Source organism: Carassius carassius, chromosome 24 (assembly GCF_963082965.1).
Source record: "Carassius carassius chromosome 24, fCarCar2.1, whole genome shotgun sequence".
Lineage (NCBI taxonomy): Eukaryota > Metazoa > Chordata > Actinopteri > Cypriniformes > Cyprinidae > Carassius > Carassius carassius.
Window position 1 is genome coordinate 23,121,689 of NC_081778.1, and position 25,329 is coordinate 23,147,017.

The 25,329-nt window shown below is 41.7% G+C and overlaps 1 protein-coding gene across 2 annotated transcripts in view; it reads right to left on the reverse strand.

The window, feature by feature from the left end:
- LOC132103224 (transcription factor HIVEP3-like) overlaps positions 1-25,329 on the reverse strand; it is an 83,113-nt gene that overhangs the window by 17,426 nt on the left and 40,358 nt on the right. The window contains exon 1 of one of the 2 annotated variants that reach the window (XM_059508151.1): positions 11,914-12,070. The exons of the other annotated variant lie outside the window; for it this stretch is intronic. The gene's annotated coding sequence lies outside the window, so the exon portion shown is untranslated. Of the gene's footprint in view, positions 1-11,913; positions 12,071-25,329 lie in introns of those variants that run through there. 2 annotated transcript variants of the gene reach the window in all.

The following is a 25,329-nucleotide window of genomic DNA, read 5'->3' on the forward strand; positions in this document are numbered from 1 at the left end:
AGTGGCATGCAGGCAAGAGGAAGCAGATAAACAGGCTGACCTCCACACGCCAGTGGCAGAATCTCATGACCTCACACGTGTCCCCTCGCTGAGACCTCAACGTGTTCATCAAAGACAAAACAGAGGAGGCAGTGCCACTGGCCCACGTCGCCAGAAGGCCCCTCCTGAATGTCACGCTGCAGGAGTCAGAGGCACATCTCACCAGCCCACCTTTACTGGCACAAACATCAACATTCACTAGAAAGCATGGGGGGAAAGACATCACGACCCCTCTGAACCGTGCTGGTTATCGTCTCTGTCCAACACACAGGAAACATCCTTTCCTTGTGAAGGAATAATCACTTGTGACTTGTTCAGCTACATGCCAGAAAGATACGCTACATAGCTATGTTTAAAGAGCAATAGGCAGCCAATATGAATATCATTTGCTTATGCAAATCAGTCAGTTTCCGCAATCTGTAGTCGACCGTACAAGCATAGAATTACACCTTGTAAATGTTTTCAGGACCTCACATGGAAGTCCACATGCCACACCCTGTTGCAGGCATGCAGTCTGCTGGCTCAGTGGAGTTGTGTGCACACTGTGATTGAATTACCACCCAAAAAAGTGTTCCCTTTCGAGAGTACTCTCGTACTGCGTAAGCTAGCTTACGCTATGGGACCTTTTCTCGAGAATATGAAGCCAAAAATTATCCTTAATTTTTAAATAATGTAAAACGCAGTGCTGCAGCACAGCAGACCCAAGCGAAGCGGCTCGCGCGCTTATTGGCTGTGCTGCGGCAACTGCAGCAACCTATGGTGAGGCGGCGGAGAGGAACGAACCAATGGGGGCGCTTCGCGCCCATTGGGCGTCAGAGCGCGCCAAAATAGGCATGGCTGGAACTATATAAGCCACTGCTTCACCATAGGGATCAGATTTCATCTCCTTCAGCGATCTCACCTGCACTTCGCTGTCTTCTCCGGAGAAGCCTCTACACGCCGTCGAAAAGCCTCTCAGCGGGATAGCACTGCAACGCAGATCTGAGGACGCCGGCTCGTGCTTCATCTCGACGCCGCCTTCAGCACTCGCTTCCTGCTGCGCCATCCGGCGTGACTATATCCTTTACAAAGCTAGTGTGTTTGCCGCTGCATCACACTTTTTTCCTCCAGAATTCGAGGCGTTGTTTCAAATGCCTCGGGCCTGCGCTTCCTGCCGAGGCCCTCTGCCCAGCGAGGACCGCCACATCATCTGTGTCTCCTGCCTGGGCCGCGAGCATGCTGAGAGCGCACTCTCCAAGGGCGGCTGCCCTGAGTGCGACGACATGGCTATATCGACCCTGCGGGCTCGATTAGCTCAAACCAGCCACGATGCTCCACCCGCTCCGCCTCTTCTCTCTCAAGTGCCGCGTAAGAAACGCCGCGGTCAGAGAATGCCTGAGCACACTGCTACACGCGAGCTCACGCCGGAACACTCCCCGCGTGCCTCACCCGCTCTCTCTCCTTCGCCTGTCCTCTTCGTGGACGAGCAGCGCCAGTCCCTGCTCACCAGCGCCCCCTTCTCCTTCGGAGCGCCTGGGGCGGAAGAGGACAGACACGACAGCCTTTCTCTCGCCGCGTCCAGTAGTGAGGAATGGTCGGGCTCCATTGCGGACCCCCCCCCTCTACAGCACCCAGCTGCACCGGACAACGCGATGATATCGACGCGGAGCTTACTCGCGTGCTTACAAGGGCTGTCAGCGACCTTCAGCTCGACTGGTCTCCTCCAGACGAGCCCGCTAAAAGCAGGCTGGATGAATGGTTCCTGCAGGGGCGCCCTTCTGCCCCTCCGCAAAGAAACGCCCCCTTCTTCCCGGAAGTTCACGATGAACTCACGAAGTCGTGGAAAGCCCCATTCTCCGCACGCTTGAAGACTTCTGTCTCGTCAGCGCTCTCCTCTGTCGACGGCGCCCGAGACCACGGTTACGAGAGCCTCCCCCCTCTCGAGGAGGCTATTGCTGCACACCTCTGCCCGCCCTCAGCCGCAGGATGGCGGTCGAAGCCTGTGCATCCATCCAAGCCGTGCCGCACCACCTCAGCTCTCGCTGGCCGAGCTTACACCTCCGCTGGTCAAGCTGCTTCGGCTCTACACACCATGGCTGTGCTGCAGGTTTTTCAGGCCAGACTTCTCCGTAACCTGGACGAGTCTGCCCCAGATACCTATGACTTTAAAGATCTCCGCAGCGCTACTGATCTAGCCCTGCGTGCGACAAAGACCACAGCACAAGCGATCGGCCGAAGCATGGCAAGCCTCGCTGTTTTAGAGCGACACCTCTGGCTCACGCTCACGGAGATGAAAGACGCCGACAAATCCGCCTTTCTTGACTCTCCTATCTCGCCTTCCGGCCTCTTTGGCCAGTCGGTTAAGGGTTTCGCTGAACGCTTCACTGAGGCTCAGAAAACGTCACAGGCAATGAGACACTTCCTGCCGAAACGCTCTAGCTCTGCTGCGGGACGCCGTAGAAATGCGCCGCCCCCTCAGACCTCGAAGCCATCGCAGCCAGACTTACAGTCTCGCCCAGCGACCAAAACCCAGCACCGCTCTCGCTCTACGAGCCGCAAGCCGCCAGAGAGACGGGGACCTCGGCCCAGGATTGTGCTGAACCCCGAGCCTCCGAAGCCCTCCTGACCTTCGGGCTGAAAAGACCGTGGTTAAGTCCTGCTGCGGCCGGACCACCACACAAGAAACCTCACATGCTTCCTCCAATCCCCTCACTAAAGGCGGTTGGAGATGTCTATACTGCAGTAAACGAGCCTGTTACAATGCACGCACGCCTGCACACAAACGCCGTTTTCACGGCGACCTCAATAAAGCACAAAAAGAGCTTTTTCTATGTAGGCAGTGTGCCCACTACACAGTACGCACCCCTACATGTATACACACTCCCCCAAGTGTCACAAAGGCACACTCGGGTCTCCTTTCATGCCCAACTTCCCGCTCGCGCCGGAGGTGCTCTAAATGTAGCGCGCGTGCCCACTTCTCAGTGCGCAACCCTACAAATAAGCGCTGTCACCACAGTGTCACAAGCACAGCATACTCGAGCTACTGGTCCCCTCATAACAGGCGGCCAGTGCCCGAAGCACATTCAACCCATAGCCGCACGAGCCGCTGCATGGCAGGCCATCCCCGGCATATCAAATTGGGTTTTGAATATAATAAAACGAGGTTACTCGCTCCAGTTCGCTCGCAGACCGCCGCGCTTTCGCGCCGTGGTCGAAACGAAAGTGAAAAGCGAAATGACACACGTCCTTCGCGCCGAACTGATAAACCTTCTTGCAAAAGGGGCGATAGAAACTGTCCCCCCTGCGCAGCGCGTGTCAGGCTTTTACAGCCGCTACTTCCTCGTACCAAAAAAGGATGGCGGTCTCAGACCCATCCTAGATCTCAGACGTTTGAACAAAGCGCTTATGACGCGATCGTTCAAAATGTTAACTACCAAACAAATACTCGCGCAAATTAGCACCCCATCACAGGCCATTCTTGAGATTCGCCTTCGAGGGGCAGACTTATCAGTACATGGTTCTTCCATTCGGCCTCTCCGTAGCGCCCCGTACGTTTACACGGTGCATGGATGCCGCTCTCGCACCCCTGAGAATGCGGGGAGTGCGAGTATTGAACTACCTCGACGACTGGCTAGTTTTAGCCCATTCCGAGGAACTACTGACGACACACAGATCCTGGATCCTCAGCCATTTAGAATGCCTGGGTCTCACGATCAACACTGTCAAGAGCGCTCTGTCTCCCAGCCAGAGGATTTCCTTTTTGGGGATAGACATAGACTCTGTGACATGTACAGCGCGTCTGACGTCACAGCGCGCTCTCACTATTCAGCATCTAGCCGTGTCGTTCAAAGCCGGGTCTCTTTACCCGCTCAAACGATTTCAGGAAATGCTAGGTCTGATGGCATCAGCCTCTGCGGTTCTCAAACTGGGCCTGCTGCGCATGCGCCCACTACAGCGCTGGCTGAGAGACCGTGTTCCAGCGCGCGCCTGGTCGAGCCCGGAGCGACTGTTACACATAAACTGTCTGGAGATGATAGCGGTCGAACTATCCCTGAAAGCTTTCCTCCCATTTTTAAAGGACCACCACGTTCTGGTCAGATCAGACAGCATGTCAGTGGTGGCCTACATAAATCGCCAGGGTGGTGTCAGGTCAGAAACCTTGCACACCCTGACCGAACGTCTTCTGACATGGGCACATTACAATCTGCGCTCGCTAAGGGCAGCGCATGTACCTGGCATCCTGAACCGGGGCCCGGACATGCTTTCCAGGGCGAATGTTCCCCCTGGGGAGTGGTCTCTTCACCCACAAACGGTTCAGTTGATGTGGAGCATCTTCGGCAGGGCAGAGGTCGACCTCTTCGCCTCAGAAGACAACGCTCATTGCCCAATATATTTTTCAAAGAGCAGGGACGCGCTGGCCCTCGATTGGCCCAGACGCCCGCTTTATGCCTTCCCACCGGTCGCGATGCTACCGCAGGTCATCGATCGGGTCAGGAAGAGCAGATGTGCTATGCTGCTAGTAGCCCCACTCTGGACGACCCAATCTTGGTTCTCCGAGCTGATGCAGCTGTCCAGTACAGCTCCATGGCCAATACCGCTGCGGAAAGATCTCCTCACGCAGCTGAAGGGCGCGCTCTGGCATCCCCACCCCGAACTTTGGGCCCTTCATGTATGGCCCCTCAACGGGTACCCGGGAACCTCCCTGAGGGAGTGTTAAAGACCATTACGGAAGCCAGAGCGCCCTCAACCAGGCGCCTGTACGCGCAGAAATGGTCAGTGTTCTCCACCTGGTGCGGGACACGGAACCTAGACCCTCACTTATGTGACGTGACGGAGATACTCTCCTTCCTACAGGAGCGTTTAGATGCGGGCAGATCCCCGTCTACGCTCAAAGTGTATGTGGCAGCCATTGCAGCTTCTCATGCTCCGGTGGCCGGCCTATCACTGGGAAAAAACGAACTGGTCATTCGTTTCCTTAAGGGAGCTCGTCGGATGAACCCTCCCCGACCCCCTTCAATCCCTTCCTGGGACCTGTCTACGGTCCTAGAGGCCTTAAAGGGCCCCCCTTTTGAACCGCTTCAGTCTGTCGATATGAAGCTTCTTTCGTTCAAAACCGCTTTTCTACTGGCTCTGGCCTCAGTCAAGCGAGTGGGGGATTTACATGCGCTATCTGTAAGCGCTGACTGTCTCGAGTTTGGGCCTAATGACTCCAGAGTCATTCTCAGACCAAGACACGGCTATGTCCCCAAGGTGCTCTCAACACCGTTCAGAGCGCAGGTCCTATCGCTGTCAGCCCTTTCCTCGCAAAGCGACGAAAGCAACGCGAGCTTCATCTGCCCCGTCAGGGCTCTCAAAACCTATATTGCGTGCTCCGCCTTATTCAGGAGGTCGGACCAGCTCTTCATATGCTTTGGTGGGCGCACCCGAGGTCTCGCCACCACGAAGCAAAGCCTATCGCGATGGATAGTAGACACTATCTCGCTGGCTTACAAATCTAAAGGCCTGCTCTGCCCGTTCGGCATCAGAGCCCATTCCACCCGAGGTATGGCCTCGTCATGGGCGTGGTCCTGCGGGATACCACTGGATGATATCTGTGCGGCGGCAGGCTGGGCCTCTCCGTCCACATTTATTAGATTCTATAATCTGCAAGTCCCTGCCCTGCAGGCCAGGGTACTTTCTATATAGACGTGCTAAGCCTTATCACGTCCCCCTTTTTTTCGTTCCCTATATAAAGCTCACTAAGGCTGGCTGTTGGGACTGGGATTTCTCCTGCTATAAAGCCCCGGGCTCTCGCCTTGGGCTGTGACAGGTCGAAGTTCCCGAGCACGCACGGCGTTTTACATTGTGTTCCCATAGCCTAAGCTAGCTTACGCAGTACGAGAGTACTATCGAAAGGGAACGTACTCGGTTACTAGCGTAACCTCGGTTCCCTGAGATGAGGGAACGAGTACTGCGTAACCTGCCGTGCTATGTGCTCGGACCGGGTGATCGCTTCAGTCGATTTAAAACCTGATCCCTATGGTGAAGCGGTGGCTTATATAGTTCCAGCCACGCCTATTTTGGCGCGCCCTGACGCCCAATGGGCGCGAAGCGCCCCCATTGGTTCGTTCCTCTCCGCCGCCTCACCATAGGTTGCTGCAGCTGCCGCAGCACAGCCAATAAGCGCGCGAGCCGCTTCGCTTGGGTCTGCTGTGCTGCAGCACTGCGTTTTACATTATTTAAAAATTAAGGATAATTTTTGGCTTCATATTCTCGAGAAAAGGGGACCTTTTCCCATAGCGTAAGCTAGCTTACGCAGTACTCGTTCCCTCATCTCAGGGAACCGAGGTTACGCTAGTAACCGAGTACGTTTTTTTGTTCTAAATCTGAACAAAAACATGAGCTTTCCAACTTTGTGTGAATACTTAGTCCAAAAGCACAGCTGAACTTGGACAAAGGAGTAGAAAAAATTAATAGGCTTTGGGATTTAGGATAACCAAAAAAAGTGCTAAATGCAGTTGTGTAACACAAAGGAAAATAATAGTAAATCAATCGAATCAAAACAAGATAATACAACATCATTCAAACGTTCAGGGTCAGTTCGATTTTTTTTTTAATCGATCAAATCAAAGAAAGACATTTACAGTGTAACAAAAGATTACGATTTCAAATAAATGTTGTTCTTTTGAACGTCAAAGAATCCTGGGTGGAAAAAAAACATGGTTTTCACAAAAAAAAAAATATTAAGAAGCACAACTGTTTTAACATTGATAAGAAAATATGCTTCTTTAGAACCAAAACAGCAGAATGATTTCTAAAGGATCATGTGACACTGAAGTAGTGGCTGCTGAAAATACAGCTTTGCCATCACAGGAATAAATTACATAAAAAAAAAAATATATATATATATATATATTATATTATATTATATTATATTATATAAATATATTATATATAAACATTTTATTTAAAACAATAATATTTCCAAATATTACCGTTTTATTAAAAATTTTTATCAAATAAATGTGAAAATAAGACTTCTCGAAAAGAAAAAACTTTTGAATGTATAATAAAAAAATAAACACACTGAATTGAATTGAGTGAAAAGGAAAATATCAATGTTAATATTGCAACAGAGCAAAACAGGCCTTATAAACGTACAACCCGAATTCCGGAAAAGTTGGGACGTTTTTTAAATTTTAATAAAATGAAAACTAAAAGACTTTCAAATCACATGAGCCAATATTTTATTCACAATAGAACATAGATAACATAGCAAATGTTTAAACTGAGAAAGTTTACAATTTTATGCACAAAATGAGCTCATTTCAATTTTGATTTCTGCTACAGGTCTCAAAATAGTTGGGACGGGGCATGTTTACCATGGTGTAGCATCTCCTTTTATTTTCAAAACAGTTTGAAGACGTCTGGGCATTGAGGCTATGAGTTGCTGGAGTTTTGCTGTTGGAATTTGGTCCCATTCTTGCCTTATATAGATTTCCAGCTGCTGAAGAGTTCGTGGTCGTCTTTGACGTATTTTTCGTTTAATGATGCACCAAATGTTCTCTATAGGTGAAAGATCTGGACTGCAGGCAGGCCAGGTTAGCACCCGGACTCTTCTACGACGACGCCATGCTGTTGTTATAGCTGCAGTATGTGGTTTTGCATTGTCCTGCTGAAATAAACAAGGCCTTCCCTGAAATAGACGTTGTTTGGAGGGAAGCATATGTTGCTCTAAAACCTTTATATACCTTTCAGCATTCACAGAGCCTTCCAAAACATGCAAGCTGCCCATACCGTATGCACTTATGCACCCCCATACCATCAGAGATGCTGGCTTTTGAACTGAACGCTGATAACATGCTGGAAGGTCTCCCTCCTCTTTAGCCCGGAGGACACGGCGTCCGTGATTTCCAACAAGAATGTCAAATTTGGACTCGTCTGACCATAAAACACTATTCCACTTTGAAATAGTCCATTTTAAATGAGCCTTGGCCCACAGGACACGACGGCGCTTCTGGACCATGTTCACATATGGCTTCCTTTTTGCATGATAGAGCTTTAGTTGGCATCTGCTGATGGCATGGCGGATTGTGTTTACCGACAGTGGTTTCTGAAAGTATTCCTGGGCCCATTTAGTAATGTCATTGACACAATCATGCCGATGAGTGATGCAGTGTCGTCTGAGAGCCCGAAGACCACGGGCATCCAATAAAGGTCTCCGGCCTTGTCCCTTACGCACAGAGATTTCTCCAGTTTCTCTGAATCTTTTGATGATGTTCTGCACTGTAGATGATGAGATTTGCAAAGCCTTTGCAATTTGACGTTGAGGAACATTGTTTTTAAAGTTTTCCACAATTTTTTTACGCAGTCTTTCACAGATTGGAGAGCCTCTGCCCATCTTTACTTCTGAGAGACTCTGCTTCTCTAAGACAAAGCTTTTATAGCTAATCATGTTACAGACCTGATATCAATTAACTTAATTAATCACTAGATGTTCTCCCAGCTGAATCTTTTCAAAACTGCTTGCTTTTTTAGCCATTTGTTGCCCCCGTGCCAACTTTTTTGAGACCTGTAGCAGGCATTAAATTTTAAATGAGCTAATTAAGTGGATAAAAGTGTAAAATTTCTCAGTTTAAACATTTGCTACGTTATCTATGTTCTATTGACAATAAAATAATGGCTCATGTGATTTGAAATTCCTTTAGTTTTCATTTTATTAAAATTTAAAAAACGTCCCAACTTTTCCGGAATTCGGGTTGTACTTAAATGAGCCTAATATCACCATGCATCACAAGAAAGACCACTTGTAAAGCACCACACATGCCGAATAACTCACAGACCTTCAGATGCTGGCAGACAGACTTGTGAACAGGGGAGTTCAAGAGGCTTTACTTTGATTAAGAAGCAACAAGGGCGAATCAAGTCAGCAGGTCTTCAGTTTCACCAGCCCATGGTGCTTGTTTCTAAGCAGGTATACATATCAGCAAAAAAACAAAAACAACCAAGCCATGTTTGATCAGTTTATTTGTTCAGCCTCACCTTATTTAAATAGGAAACTAATGGTTTTAAATTAATAGTTCACCAAAACCAAATAATGTTGTGAATATTTCTCATATCCCAAGCTCTAAACTTCAGAATCTAAAGTTTTCCTGATACTTTTAAGCTTCAAAAAGCACCATAAAGGTATCATGTGGTCTACGACTTGTGCAATACTTTCCAGGTCTTCTGAAGTCCTACTATAGCTTTCTGTGAGGAACAGCCCAAAATTTATGCAGTTATTAACAAAGTATTTTTCATTCATCCTAAGAGATTCTAAAGAGATCATGACAGAAGTAGTTACGTTTATGAACAAATCATTCTTTTAAAACCAGTTCACAAAACTAGTTTAAATGACTTATTCGCAAATCAGACTGATATGGTTCAGTGACCTAATAATCGAGTCCCAATTTATGTAAAAATATACATTTGAGTCCTTTCCTCACACAAAACTACCGTTTAGCTTGAGAAGATTTGAAATACTTCACATAAGTCATGCAAAACACTTTTATATACCTATGGTGCTTTTCATCGTTTTTAAAGCTATAGGGCTCTATTTTAACGATGTAAATGCAAAGTGTAAAGCGCATTGCGCAGGTGCACTCAGGGCATGTCCAAATCCACTTTTGCTATTTTAACGACGGAAAATGTGGCAACGCACCTGAACACACCTCTTTTTTAGGCCAGCATGCCCATGGGTGCACAAATGGGCGCAAATGCATTAGCTAATTAAACGATGTACCGCTGGACGGGAAAATGCGAGCGGCGCCAGACTGAAACTAGCAAATACTCTTGCGCTGCGCCTTGCGCCGGGTGTATGATAGGGCCAATAGTGTACATTCCTTGTAACCACACGGAAAACTGTCTTCAAAAATTATTTTTGTATTCAACACTACGGTGTGAAAGAAAGAGTTTGGAACACCTGTGTACATAATGACAATTTTCATTTTTAGATGAACTATTCCTTTAAAAAGCTTTAGACTACAAAAATACTGGGTGACACATGCTTACTTTAAGTGTACTGCTAAACACAGCCACTCAGGGCTTCCATAGTAACCTGAGACAAAGAATGAGAATGATGAGCTGTGTGAGTTTCATTCATTTACATTCACAGAGGAACAAGTGGAATGGTTCAGTCTTCCATGCCACCTACATCATCATGCTCATGGGCCCGTCAATCACCTTAACCCTTCGGCTTTCAGAGCACAGGGCTGATAGGAAAATTCCGCCCACATCAGGAAATGAATCAAGCAGTGCTTCTAACAGGGAGCGATGGTGAATCAGGTGGCCTCCAGAACTCTAACAAGCACACAAGTGATACACGGGCCAGCCCACACAGCCGCCGCTGAGCATTCTGACATGATTAGTCATACTCCGGCTGCATTTCTGAGCTTCTTTATTCCCTCGTTAGTGCCACCTCTCAGGTCTCTCTTGGCTTTAACCTTCCAAAAACAAAGCAGCGTTAATGAGGAAGCCTCACAGGGCTTTTCAAGAGTGCACTTTACCTGTACTCCGGCATCTTTCTCCAGATGGAGAGATTCGCTAACTAAAACATGGAATATAAGGCATCGGACATTGCAAAGGGTTCAAGCTCAAATTCAACACCTAGCACACCCAGTTAAAAAGACATGGTAAAGATCCTACAATCACACAGCATCATGAGGTTTAAACTTAACAGATTCTTAAAAAAACTTGTTTAGTTAACAGGTTTCCTTGAAACACACTGCACAGCCCTACAGAGGGGCAGAGGACGAGTGGCATTACGAGCACAATCGTGATTCAGGTGTGTGTGTGGGAGTGGGGGTGGATGTGGTTGGCGGGGGCTGAAATCGAGGTCCGGGGGCACATAGATCGAGGGCACTTTAGTATTGCCGATTAAAGGGACAGGGGCTAGAGCTTCCCTTCCCTGAATGCGCAAAACATGTGAAAAAAACGGCAAAATTTTTTTTAATGTTCTTAGTCATTATTTTTTTATCATTAACATCATTAAGATGACATATTTAATTTTGAGGTCAAATAGATGCCTCCACATAACATGCGAGGGCAAAAAAATATATATATCGTGACCATGATTTAAGAATTCGCTCCCACAATCTAGGTTCAGTTAAATCAGGGCTACGTTGAAATGAGGAAATGAATCAGTGAAACGTGGCCACAAACTTAGTCTTGGGAATGAATTATTCATTTGTGGCCATGATAGCTATATTTCTTCTGCATGAATTTAAAATTTTGTGGATTTACTATTTATATAGTAAAATACATACAATATACAGTACATATAAAATACAAAATACATATAAAATACATGGTTAAAACGAAAACACTATTTTTTATTTATACAAAACAAGAATTAGAAAAATGATTTGACATCTAATTTAAATGAATTATATAAAATGACAATAAACAAACAATATTTTATTATTTACTTTCATTAATGACGTTCCAAACCTGTTTTTTGGAGTGAGAGATATTTAACAGATTGTCCAAGCTACTCTTTTCCACACTATTAAAGTGGAAGCACAAAACAAGGTCAAAACGGTTTGGAATAAAATAAGAAGATTATATAAGACTATATAATGAAAGGAATTTCATTCTAAAGGAACTATGTAATTTCAAGGTACATAATAATGCCTTAAATTGACTTAAGCAGCAAAACTACATTAGATCCAATCTTATTTTAGATTTTTGATGATTAGATATCTTTACTGGAAAAGCAGAATTAACAAGAATTAACAAACAAACAAAACAAGATTAAGAAAATGTTTCAGTGAACACACACATTCAGTCTGGTGTAACTTAACTCACATGCCACATATTCAAAAAATGCGATGATGTTAAACCTAAATGCACCATTAACAAAAACAGTGAAATACTCACTCTGAAAGCTGATCCCCTCATATCTAATAATTCCAATAAGCATTCATTCTCCAAACTGAACAGATTGCACGGTTGGATAGATGACAGTGCCGTCCATTACCTGAGGAGTTCTGCCACCTCACACTGCTAAAGCATGAATGAAAGCCACCAAACGACACAGCGGATATGAATGTTTGTGTTTGAGTGGGTGTACTTCTGTGAAGTGAGCAAGGGGGAGGAGGGTGAAGAGGGGAGAAAGACAGAGAGAGACGCGAGGGCGAGAGTAAGAGAGAGAAAGACAAGGAGTAAGAAAGCGAGAGGGTGTGAGAGAGACATGGAGACACATGGCAGGAATGAGGTAGAGGAAAAGGGTGTATGAATGAACACGGTTACAGTGAGTGAATAACAAGCTTCTCCTTCATGCACAAGGACAACCAGGAGTGTTATTGCTGTGATAACCAATTATGTATTCTGGCTTTGTCAGTTGGTCACGTAGATTACAGGGCCATGATCATCATAGACACTGAGAGAGACATTTACACTTTGACATGATTGAGAAATTATCATTACAATGTTAACTTAATTATCCCATTTCATTTTCTTTCCATTTTGAATGAAAATTAATATTTCTAAATAATTATAATTATACAGTATATAAATAGATATACATTATATTAAAATATATTTAATATATTTTAACTATATATTAAATCATTTTTAAATATATATTAAATATATATGTTAAATTTTCCTATTTGAAAGTTCAAAATTTTCTAAATCTTACTGACTCTAAACCTATACTATTATCTATTATTTACAATAAAATACTTTAGATAAATTATACATTGTAGATAGGAATCAGTGACAGTGAGTAGATCATAATATCTCATTACACATATTGGAATTTGTAGACTTACAGTTAGTGCATTACGGCCAGGTCAACTCAGTCTGGCCTAACTAACTTCCACTCTTCAATTAAAAAGCGCAGGTCCATATTTTGGTGATAACATCATGATGAAATGACCACTGACTGGGTGCACAAGTAAGAATTAATATAAAGAAATGTAAACTGATTTTGAGCCAGAAAAGAAGCTCTAAAACATTGAGTAGTTCCTAGATATTGAGATCAATTAGGATTCTGGGAAAATCAGAGTTTGCTATATTGTACAAAAGATTCAAAGCAAGATAAATACCACTACAGAAAACTTCCGCCCAGCTAGGCCTGTCGCGATGTCGATAAATCAATTAATCGCCCGATAAAAAAAAATTAGCTCAATAATTTTTTTGACCATGATAATTTCCTTTTTTCAAAATGTAACATGTCATGATGTGGGTTTAGTCTGGAGCGCAGCCTGTGGACAGCCCGCAGTAGAAAACACTCTCTCCGATGGCACAGATGTCCCGGGAATAAAGAGATAAGTCTTGAGTGGCCAGCTTTGGTCCTTTTGGGACCAGCATTTGTTAGTGGATGCGTCTCAAGTGATACAGCATTGTACTTGCACTACTGCTTTATTTTAATACCGCGTAGCATATTTTGCAAGTAACTTCGTTGCCCTTTCTGTCGAAGTGGGCCTACTTTTCACTCGCTTCATTTAGCTTGCTCATCTAAATATGTCTGTAGGCGTGTAGTTGCGTGTCAACTCGCCCAGTGAGTTAACACACACACACAAAAAATTTTAATTGATAGTATAAGGGGCTCAAAATTTCGCACCTAAAAACGCGTGGAAAACACCAGACGTGTCGTTTTCTCCTTCTTTCCAAAGCGCTCGTGCAGTTGTGCTCCCAAGGCGTCTGTCATTGCTAAGCATCCATCAGCCGCGATATCCGTTTCAACAAGGACATTTCAGTAATGGGTTTCCACTACCGAAAAACACTTGCTGTAACGACAAGATTTGCTTGCTGTAACAAGATCTATTTATGAAGAAAAGTAAAAAAAAAAAAAAAAACTCTGCAGTGTTTAGGTGCAACGGGGAATTTCACCCCGAAGGAAGCTGATTGAGTTGGTTCTTGTCACATGACCTGGTGTGCTTGAGTCATTCTGAACAGCTGTTTTTAACTAGATGTGAGGGGGACGTGCCTGGGAAAAACGAGCTTGTCGCACCGCGTGCGCGTTGCGTGCGTCTCTTCCATTATGAGCGTGCATACTGCATTTGAAATAACGATCTTGAGCGCCCAAAAGACGTGATATGTGAACGGACCTTCATCGGTCAAAATGTTTACTTTTGGATAATGGCATATAAACATAATATAACATACAAACATACAAAATTTATTAATTTTAAGCCACACAAAGTCCACATGTAATTTCTTGCTCGGAATCTGACATAAAATAAAAGTTTATTGATCTTTGAAAAGGTGTACCTGCGTTATTATGCCATCATCATTATATTAGTTGAAACTGGTCTTAGAACAACAATATTATCATTTATCGCGATAATTTCTTGGACAATTGGACCCAGAAAGTGACATTTCGGCCAAGGAATTATCAATCTAACTAAAAATAACAAAAATTGCATAGATATTTAAAATGCTGGGACAAAGCTTGTTGAATGTGTTGCTAATGTGCAATAAAATAAAATAAAAAATAACTAAAAATACCAAACATGGAGATTTTTTTCATGGAAATATTTAGTGAGTGACGTGACATTCAGCCAAGTATGGTGACCCATACTCAGAATTCATGCTATGCATTTAACCCATCCAAAGTGCAAACACACAGCAGTGAAAACACACACACACACATACACTCACACACACACACACAGATGTTGTTCATGTGTTCACGTCTTTATTTAGTGAGAGGACAGAAGCTGAAATCACCAGAGCGTCACGCGCGCTTCCGTGTGTTTAATGATTGAAGATGCGCTTCTGCGCCATTCATTAACACAGACACGCAGAACATGCAGGATTCATATTTAAATAGACTATTCCGGCTTAATATTTGTAGATATTAGCCCATATCGCGATTTAATGTGAGTGCAATGACCTACTTTTGATAATTAATTTAAAATTTGACAAATTCCGTGACATTCCACGTTAAACTGTAAATTCCGTTTTTATGACTGGATTCCGCGATTCCAGCCTCCAGTCTGGTTGCGGACCCCGCCATGTTTATGAGACAACACGCGAGGTGAGGGGGAACAAAATCAAGGAGGCGGGGGGCGAGCACAGCACAGAGAAGACAAAGAAGCAAAGTGGTGGAATAAGAATTAAATATAAACAATATATCGATATATGCGATGTGTCAAAATCCATATCGTGTTTAAAAAATATCTCGATATATTTTAAATATCGAGATATCGCCCACCCCTATTCGATGCCTTGCTCAAGGGCACCTAAGTCGTGTTATTGCCGGCCCGAGATTTGAACCCACAACCCTAGGTTTAGGAGTCAAACTCTCTAACCACTAGGCCACGGCATCCCCCCCTTATTAATTTCTTTCCACTGGTCAGCCTATTTAAAGGAGGGTGGCCCGTGGCCAGGCATTGCCCATACTGTATCCCCCTAAGAAGGGGAACTCACATTTCCATCATCTTTTTGTCTTCTGTTTTTCCAAGAAAAGATGCAACAACAGAGGCTCTGTAGATCTGATCAACAGGCCGAGTACTGTACAACAATGGCATGATGGATTGTCTTGTTAGAGCGATCTCCTTTGCCACAGCATATGAAAAGAGCTAGGCCAGTGTCCTTGGACCTGGTTAGACAATATAAAATAAACTGCACTGAATTAGAAAATAATCTACTGTAGACTGCCATTTCCACACTAAAACAAAAATAACTATTGGTATACCTTGATATCACAAAAGCAACAGCGATTACATAAATAAAATTAGGTTTTGAGCCAGTGTTGTTTCTACAAACTGGAAGATAAATGGTTTAAGCCTGAGGCTCTTCACTGCTGAGGCATCTGTTTAAACATGACAGGGTGCTTAAGGACCATTACTTTACCAGATGTGTTTGCTTCACACCACATTGTACGTCAAGAATTTAAGGAAATGGCATTGTGACACAACAAAGATTATTTTCGTTTCTACATAGAAGTTTCTAAAAGTTCTTTCAGCCCTCAAGCTAGAGTCTTGACCAGGCACGTGCACAGGTAGGGCTCAACCTGTGCAGAGCACATGCCCTTTTTGCCCTTACACGCCGAAGTGCCCTTTTTTTGGTGGTGGTGTTTTTTTTTTATTTTTATCAATGCTATTGGTCACCTTTTACGTCTGTCTGTCTGTTTTAGCAAATGAAACTTCTTGAAACGAGCTTGTGTTAATCTTATTCGATCCTCAAGCTGTCAGTAAGCTGATAACTCCGCCCCCTCTATATTCATCAACTGAAGTTCCACAGCAGCCGCACAGTAGACAACAGCTGACCTGAAAAAAGTTTTCCGAACGGTAAATAAATATCTTGTTGTTTGAGTAAGTACTACTAAACACTATGTCTATAAAGGCTCATATTTTATTTATTTGATGTCTGACTGACTCACTGACTGAGACATGTGGGACGATGCCTGAGAAGGAGGGCTAGCAATTGCCATCTAGTCATAGCCAATACATAGCCAACACTTAAATAGCCTGTGCATATAGTAGCATTTAATCTTTTATAAAATAAGATTTTGGCCAAATGCATTTTACCACAGGAAAAACTGAGCGCTCCGTCTATATAGCTACAAAACCTAGTTTGTAACCTGTAGATGAAAATGTAATGTGATGCCGGCAGCGGCAGGCACCGTCGCCGTTTTAATGACGGACAAAAAAAATCACATTTGCACACATTCGCTGGTCAAAAACTATATATTGATAAGTAATACAACAACATATAATTTGTTTTTACCATCGGAAAATCATAACAGGTGCGCCCCCGCGCTGTGTCGTACTGGAACTTACACAGAGCGACGAGTGATCCTCGTCACCTAGATAACATATATTTCTAAGAAATTTCTTCTTTGATTTATGATTGCTGATACACTTAATTTATTAACATTTAGGCTAATCGTGTTATGGTATACTCTCCGCTCGTCCTCACATGTATAAAATGTAGTAAAACATGGTTTTACTACAGTAATGTAGTAGTAACTAAAAAAAAATTACAGAAGATCACCGTGAAATCTTTATATTTTATCATGCAGAATGTAATTCATGATTCATTTCAAGGCTTCATTTATTTGATCCAAAATACAGCAAAAACAGTAATATTGTGTAATATTTTTACAATTTTAAATGTGTTTTCTATTTGAATATATTTTAAAATGTAATTTATTTTTGTGATCAAAGCTGAATTTTCAGCATCATTACTCCAGTTCAGTACTCTTCAGTGTTACATGATCCTTCAGAAATGATTTTCATTGCAACTGTACTTTTTACACTATTTTTATTTATTTTTTCATTGCTGGCTTATTTTAGGGAAAGTGTAGTGAATAAGAGACCTTCAAGAGACCAACATCCCTCACAGTATCAAATTTTTGCCAGGTAGGCGGATACATGTTGGATATGTTATAGTAACGGTATGGCTATAGTTTCTTATAATCTGGAATTGAGTTGGACATAATTACTTAAATTATATTTCAAAAAAGTTTGTCAAAAATACTTGACTCATTGCTCACCTTCCCCTCTTCTCAATGTCATTCATAATCATGTTAACCAAATAATACAAATTAGCTTATAAAACCAAACAGAATAGCTAAAAAAAGAGAATATATATAATTGATATTAAAAAAAGGGAGGGGGTGCCCTTTTTCAGTTTCAGCACATGCCCCTCAAAAGGTCTGTGCATGGCCCTGGTCTTGACAGTGGTTGCCAGAGTGTTGCTATGCGGCTGTTATGTGCATTAACAGTGTTGCTAGGGGGTTTCTTACTTTCCAAAGTCAAAAGAGCCAAACCTCTCTATGATTTTTTTATTCCCAGACTATTGTGGCACAAAGCTTAAGTTCAGCTTTTTAGACTGTCTCAGAGGAGACACACTTTGTCATTTTACACCTGGTCATCCTACCCTTACCCAAAGCATGAGCAATAGTAATTACTTAGCAAGCACTACTACTAAGAATGAGCTTTGTGTGGTTGCTGAAAGTCGGTATTGCATTTCCTCCAGGTGGAATGACATGCATAAAGAAGCTTGCCATACCTCCAGGGTGCCATCTCCACATGAATCCTGTTTGTTATTCTCCTTGAGACTCTTATGCAACTAATGCATCTTCTCCGGAAATTCAGCTGCAGGCACTAAAGCAACAATTTAAACAGGTGTGGTCCTGAAAATTTTGGAAAGTCATTTATAGAATGTGGACATCATTCTCAGTTTTAACTAAACTGTGCATTTACAGAAATGTATTTAGCGCTCTAAAACAGCACTGACAACTGAGTTTTGCTGTCAAGTAAACATGGTCATCATGTCACCCCTTCGAAAGCTGAAGTCACTCTTTAAAAAGAATTGAATCCATCCATGTCACCACCCAGCCTCTCTTCAGAGGGGAGATGGATAAAGGTGGGGGATTGAAAGTCAAAAATAGCACGATCCCCAACAGTAAAACATCCACACATGAAAAAATGAATTACTCACAGCCAATGACACTCACTTACACCACTGATGGCAAACAGAGATAGTAGTTTGGTTTGGAACAAGCATCCACAGTGCCCCTAATTTTGACCGTTATGTGCCTCCTTGGGTAATTCCACACTATTTTCTCTCATAACCCGTCAGGTTTTCTGTCATTAAGGTTGCATGGTTAATCTTGTAACTTTGACTTGAGTTATACTTGCTAGACGGGCAATGTGATGCAACGTGTATGTATCAAGCTTTATGAGGCACATTTATGTCATTTTGGCCCAATCCTGGACTGTAATTTAAATCAAATTAGCGGTCTTAGATTTGTAGACAGATAAAAAGTATTTTTGCACTGCCGCCCACAAAACGAGGACCTATAAAAAGGGAAAAGGTATAAGTGGATCTGCTTGTGAAAATATTTGCTCAGAGATTTCAAATGTTGGACTAAATAGACAACAGGGTTTTGGAGTTAAAAAAAAGAACAAATCAACAATTCAGTAATGCTCAATAGTGGTCGACCGATATATCGCCAAGGCCGATATATCGGCCAATATTTGGCATTTTTCAAATGCCAAATCCCACCTAAAACTGAGCTTGCGACTTTAGTAGCTCCTCTGGCTAGAACTAGAAAATAATTTCCCAGGAACATTTGGATTGAACATTTGGTGTCATAAAAGCATCTGCTAAATGCATTCATGTAAACAGACATTCAATGTACAGTACAGAATGTGTATGGCTGTAATTAAGTGGTAAAATAATTATGATTTTGAAAAATTAAGATTTTATTTCTCAAAATACCCTAGCTACATTTATTTGACCAAAAAAGAAAAAAGAAAAATAAACAAATTTAAAAAATAATTTTCTATGATGGCAAAGCTGTCAGTGTCACATGATCTCTCAGAAATCATTTTAATATGCATTTCTTGTTATTAATGTTGAAAACAATAGAAAATAAAAAGCTTTTTTTATTGAATAACCACAGTTTCTACAATAATATTATGCAACAATAACAGTTTTTAACATTAAAGGGGTGGTTCGGGATTTTTGACATCGGACCTCATTTTTAAGTCAGCCTGGTTGTTATTCATCAGTGGAGACATTTTTTTTTTTTTAAATTATCCAGTCCTTATATTTGGATAGTTGGCCGATGCTAGGCTAGCGCGAGTCAATGGGTATATGTTAGCCAGCCATTAAAAACCGTTTTACCCACTCCACAGTGCACCAAACGCAAATCAATTATAACACTAGACTATCGATGCAAATGTCCGTTGAGAGAATAATGTTAGAAATCAAACTTACCTTTCATCTCAATGATCCTAAAGGAACTAGTTTCTCAGCCGCTGCAGAATTTTACTTTGCTCCGGCTCTACTTTGCTCTGCTTATGTGATGTTAGTGATAATCAGTGTGCCAGCGGCAGGTAAATACACTTGCGTCATGTGTGGACCGGCTCACTCGGTTGCCTAGGTAATCAATATCACTCCGCTGCTGCTGTCGACAAGGCTTATGATTACAGGGAACAAATTATAACTAATGCAATGTGATGAAAGGTAAGTTTGATTTCTAACATTATTCTATCAACGGACATTTGCATCGATAGTCTAGTGTTATAATTGATTTGCGTTTGGTGCACTGTGGTGCGGGTAAAACGTTTTTTAATGGCTGGCTAACATATACCCATTGACTCGCGCTAGCCTAGCATCGGCTATCTATCCAAATATAAAGACTGGATAATTTTTTTTTTTAAAAATGTCTCCACTAATGAATAACAACCAGGCTGACTTAAAAATGAGGTCCGATGTCAAAAATCCCGAACCACCCCATTAATAAAAAATAACCATTATTAATAATGGAGCAGCAATAATAATATCTGAATGATTTCTGAAGGATCATATGACATTGAAAACTGCAGTAATGGCTGCTAAAAAACAGTTTCGGATAACAGGAATAAATCACATTTAAAACATATTTTTAAATATAAACCAGTTATTTTAAATTGTAATTATATTTTACAACACTTTTGTTTTTATTATATTTTAAAGTGAAAAATGCAGCATTTGTGAGACTTCTTTTCTTTTAAAACACATTAAAAAAACCTTAATTATTCCCAATATCAGGTCGACATGCATACATACATACATATGTATATTCATACTGTATATACTACACACACACACACAGACAGGTGCACATGGACATCCTCCCAACCTCTGTGCCCAATGTGAATAAGATCTTGACTGACTGCTGCATGCAAGTCCTTTTTGTTTTATGAACGATCAATAAGGCTGCTCTTTGGCTTTTATATGTAATCTGATTATGTCTGAACAGAGTAATCCCGATTCTGTGTGTAGTCTGCATTGCACTAGAGCACCAATATCCCTCACAATTCTCTTAACCAAGCCAGGAAAAAACTCTTGGGCTCAATGCCAAATTCAAAGTACACACAAATCTAGTCTGTTCAAACTCAGGTGGCACAGTGCAATACTGCAGCTTGAAGCTTTCAGCAGAAGCATGAGTAGGAGTGAAGCTCTTCGGTGGTATGTGTTGTGTAATACAGCACTTGTGCATCCTTCCCAATCATTTGCATTACACTTATGCCTTTGGAAGACACTTTATCAGTAGGTTTGTTCCCTGGGAATTGGACACATGACATGACCCTGATGTTACTAGCACTGTTCTACCAGTTCAGCTACAGGAACTACTGTTGGCTTCTGTGTGTTACATTATAGAGGTTTTGGTTGTATTGTCATTATGAGAGAAAAGAAACAGCTAAAAATACTGGAGAGGATGGGATAAAACTATGTTCGGAAAGCAACCATATAAAAAAAATAAATAAAAAACTGGGACGTCTGTGAAAGTAAAGGGACACATTCTGACAGAAACTTCCAGCTGTCATGGCAACAATCAGAATCTCATGTTACTTAGCAGAAGAAAAATTAAAGGGTGCAACAAAGGTGAGAGAGAGAGACAGAGAGAGAAAGAGAGAGAGAGAGAGAGAGAGAGAGAGAGAGAGAGAGAGAGAGAGAGAGAGAGAGAGAGAAAGAGAGAGAGAGAAAGAGAGAGAGAGAAATAAGCATGACATGTCATGGGAAGAGAACACAAGTGATAAAAATAGAAGGAGGAAGTCACACTTTTAGAAGCCGCCTACTCATTTCGAAGCCGACAAGTTTCACTTGTCACTGCGTGGGTGACAAGACTCAAAAGCACAGGGAAACCACAACACACACTGTTCTATACACTCCCCAGCAACAATTTAAACTTGCTGAGACATGACCGACAAGACCAGGAAGTGGTACTGATGCAGGAAGTGACATTAAATTAAAGAGGGGGCACGAAGTCAGAAAGAACAAAACTGGTTTCACTTGCATTAGGTTAAAAATGAGGGGATCTGAATTGGCCAGCTTTAACTAACTACTGATTTTTTTTAAATTCTGAACATTACTGGTCATTATTTTTTTAGATTAGCTCCTTTCAAATTTGTCAGATATTTTTCAAAGACATCAACCTGACCATGATCCAAGAGGGAATTCATCAGTGTAAAAACAACAAAAGCGTAAAAAAATAAGCAAGTCTGATTCTAAACTTTGGCACATGAACAGAGCTTCTCCAACTGTGTGTGAAGAAAAAGCAAACACAGCCAAGGTCACGGAGACTAACTCATTTTTTTTAAACTCATTTGCATGCATTGCCTCTAAACTGCACTAGACTGAGTCCAGCACTATGTGGGAGTATATCACAAAAACATACAATATAAACAGGCAAGACATTGATCCAAAACCTATGGCCAGAACAGCAGTATCCTTGTCAGTCCTGAAAAAAAAGACACCATTGTCTCTGTGCCTTGTCTACTCATAAAGTGTGCATACTAGTTCCCTTAAAAGTAGTAATATGCACCCTTTATGGTTAGAGAACAGCTACCAAAGTATACTTTTAACGGTATTGTCCCATTGATGAGCTAAAAGGACTGACAGATCACCAACCATTCAACTTTTAGGGTTAGTGCTCAGCTTAGAGCTGAGGTTAGAGGTTAAACAACACTCTTATTAACTGACATAAGTTTATATCTATAACTATATCTATAGTTGTTAATCGCTATAGTAACAGCTGATTTAAAATCTATAAAGCATTGGGCCAATTCAAATCCATATAATAACTATATTTAGCAATGACTGCCGTAAAGCTGTTTATTTTAAATAAATGTTTTTTGGAGCTTTCTATTCAACAAAGAATCCTTAAAATGTATGACAGTTTAAACAAAATTAAGGAACACAGCTGTTTCCAAGAAAAATAAGAAGAAGAAACATTTCCTGAGTACCAAATCGGCATATTAAAATTATTTCTAAACAATGTGGCACTGTAATAATAATAATAAGACTGTAATATAATGGCTGTTAGAAATACAGATTTGCCATCACAAATTACAATTTTATATACATTCAAATTGAAAAGAGTTATTTTAAGTTATTCTGTTTATACTGCACTTTAATAAAATAACACGGCCTTGATGAACTAAAGGGGTGTATGCAATACAATTCACTGAGGAAAAAAAATACACGCAAACATTTTGGAAATTCAATAAATGTTTTTCACACAAAATTTCCCCCCCATAATACAATTTGAATACATAAAATGCTTATTCACCATTAAGGCTGTAAGTAGTAAATGACAATGTGGTCACATCAGTGGTCACTGACCAATACCAATAACATCAAAATGACATTAATATGCACAGTTGTAAATTTAATATTGGGCTAATGATACAATAAATTCCCTGTAATTCCCCTGCTGACAAATAATGAGGTCACATACGAGTGTTAGCACTGGGTTTTACAGTATCACTGATGGAGACAGACATTTAATGAAACGGGAATTGAATTCAATCAAATACTTTTGTCTTTATTTCGCCTATTCCATGCTGAAAGGCTTTCTGTTTATCTTTGTAGATTTATGTCCAAAGGGTAAATCTGGGGGACAACAAAAGATTACCAGTGTTTTTCAGCCAATCAGACTGCAAGGCCAGACCTCAATTGTAAAAAGCTAATTTAACGACTTCCTGGACAAATTATTCCTCTGTAATTCATATGTACAGCATCATGCTTGCCTATTGTCGCCTATTTGCACAGCTCAAATCATGCACAGCATATTCCCCATAAGGCTCTCATTCCTAGAGGGCCATCTCCGTGTTTGCATTTATCAAACACACGTTAGCATAGTTTGCAAGAAAGCAGATATCATCTCATCAAGCTCTCCTAATCAGCAGACATAAGCTGTGCACCATCTGCTCTCCATCTCTCGTCGAGCGCTGAGCTACAGACACTGATAATCAGGCATGGCAATAATATTAGGGATAGTTCAGCCAGTCGCACATTAAATTACAGTTGGCAGCCATCAGTGCAGTGCAGCTCCAGTGCAAAAATCGCTGCAGTTTGGTCCCAAACAACTCTTCTCGCAAATAAATTGCACATTCACAAAAAAAAGGAAGAACCACAAACATAAACAAGTTAAATGGAGGGAAAAAAACTCTCATCTGCCCGTTGGAAACGCTTAATAAGCTTTCAATAAGGGCACAATGGTTGGGAGTCAGTGACTTGCTGGTAGTTTTTCTTATACAATGGCCTGAACAAAATGAGGCTTAATTCGCAGTTAGCTGTCGTTCAGAGACACATTAAGCCAGGGTAGGTTACTTTACATTGTGTGGTTTATGTTCCTGGATGAGAGCAGTCTCGAGGACTCTCCCCAGACAACGGCGTCTATTTCCATCCTCTCTCGCTCTGGTCTCCTGGCTCACTAGAGCTAGCAGAGAAACTGGGGATTGACTGTGCACGATATCCCCAGCAAGCCTCCATGGGGAGCATATGGATGGCGTATGAACACACACATGCAGACAAATATCATTTAAAAGGGGATTTCTCAAGTAGGGGTCTGAAAAGTACCCCAGGGGTTAATGGCAAGCAAACTCATTCACCACCAGAACCTATTACTCCATTTTGGAGGAAAAACATGATGAACAGACCATTTAAAACTTCTCCTCCTGTAGACAAATCAATCAATCATTGTGGTGAAAATGAGCTAATGTTTCATAGTTCAGAGTAACTCTAGGTCATTATTCTAAAGGGGTGACAGTGATTTGCAGCAACAAAGCAACTAATTTTTGCTTATGCAAAATATATCTGTGGCATATATTTTCAAATATACTTTTTTACCAAAATCAGTCAAAAGTCAAAAATTTATTTTATTTGTGCATACTTATTTACACTCATCTTTTTACATTAATACTACCGTTCAAAATGTTGGGGTTTTGTAATTAAAGAAAAAAAGTTTTTGAAAGAAGATTTACTTATACATTTATTCATTTACCGTTTTACTGATCCAAAATAGAGTAAAAAAAGATAATATTGTGAAATATTATAACAATTACAAATAATATTATTTTTATTTTAATATACTTCAAACTCCAATTTATTCATGTGAGGGCAAAGCTGAATTTCAGCAAACATTACTCTAATAAGCTGAATTGGTTCTTAAGATTTCTTCTTATTTTTGATAAACAGTTGTACTGTGTTTGTGGAAACTGTGATACATTTTTTTCAGGATTCTTTGATAAATGGTAAACTCAACTGAACAGCATTTTTTAAAATACAAATTTTTGCAAAGGCGCAAAATAATAAAAAATAATAATGACAATAATGTGGTGGCTATCGGTCACACTGAACATAAAGATGAATTAAAAAGAATCTGGCATGATGTGATATGGCACTATTAACCCTCTCTGGCATTAGTGAAAGATTCTTCTCAATTACAGACCCAACTGGCCCAGTTTTCCACCATCAACAAGGCAGAAGTGTGTCAGAGAAGCGAGAAAGGCTCGCCGGTGTCTGGAATCAGGTTAGAATGGACTCCAGGGATGTGGT